The sequence below is a fragment of the Pseudophryne corroboree genome, chromosome 2 (assembly GCF_028390025.1).
Source record: "Pseudophryne corroboree isolate aPseCor3 chromosome 2, aPseCor3.hap2, whole genome shotgun sequence".
In the NCBI taxonomy this organism is placed as follows: Eukaryota; Metazoa; Chordata; class Amphibia; order Anura; family Myobatrachidae; genus Pseudophryne; species Pseudophryne corroboree.
Window position 1 is genome coordinate 709,713,618 of NC_086445.1, and position 1,150 is coordinate 709,714,767.

General features: G+C 38.2%; 1 pseudogene; it reads right to left on the reverse strand.

The window, feature by feature from the left end:
- Positions 1-286: 286 nt before the first annotated feature.
- Positions 287-406, reverse strand: LOC135052522 (5S ribosomal RNA; annotated as a pseudogene).
- Between the last annotated feature and the right edge of the window lie 744 nt (positions 407-1,150).

Consider the following 1,150-nt stretch of genomic DNA (forward strand, 5'->3'; position numbering starts at 1 on the left):
GCCGGCAACTCATACCACACCGGATACTAGAGGTGATGTGTGGTTGAATTGGATAAAATTCAATGGAGGAAGATTATCTTAGTGTATATGAAGTGAGTATAATGACTACGTTTCTTAAATCAATTTCTATAGTGAGTGCTATGGCTACTTAAAGCTTTATCGAAAGAGTGTGAACTAGTTGGGTATTTAAGAAAAAGTTACAGTGATATAAATAAATTCTTGATACGATCATGAATTAAACTATTCTATATGAATATTACTAGGCGCTGATCATACTTAGTCTTTCATGTTACAGTACTTGATCTTCCCAAGTGGTCTCACATCTGGTACTGATCAAACCCTACACTGCTTAGCTTCCAAGATTGGACAGATTTGGGCGTGTAACCAGTGTGGTATGACTGTATCTTGCTGCACATATGTCAGAAAAGCCCGGTATAGGTGATAATAAGTTTTTATTGTGCATAGTATTTACAAAGAATCTATTTTAGTGAATAGAACAAGAGACAGAAATGTGATGGGAGTGAATAAGAGAAGTGTCCAAGAGAAGTGTCGGAAAGTCCTTGTGCTAGGTAGTGGGCACCTTCCTAAAAATGGAGCAATCTCGTATCCTTCGTTGAAGCCCCTGGGATACAGAGTTTTAAGATGGAAGATCCAAAACATTTCCCTTTGGGATAGTTTGTTGGCCAGATCTCCGCCCCTTTCGCCAAGCTGTACGTGTTCAATCGCTTTAAAGGACAACTCTTCCGGATTGGAATTATGTTCGAGATTGAAGTGTCTATATATTAGATGAGTATCTACTTTATTTTTAATGTTTCTAATGTGCTCCTAAATCCTCATTTTTAGAGGTCTCTTGGTCTTCCCTACATATTTCTTGTTACATGTGCATTCCAATAAATACACAACTGATGTAGTATTGCAGTTCATGAACTCTTTTATTTTATAATCCTGAGTACCATCCATGTGTATATGTATATATATATATATATATATATATATATAAAAGTGTGTGTGTATGTGTGGAAAGGGGCATCACTTTGTCATTCCTATTCCCCGGGACGCATGCGCCTTTTGTCCTTATTGGAAAAATGGGGGGGGCGCCAATTCTCTTTCTGGCACAGGCCACCAAAAAGTCTAGATACGGCTCTGGCGC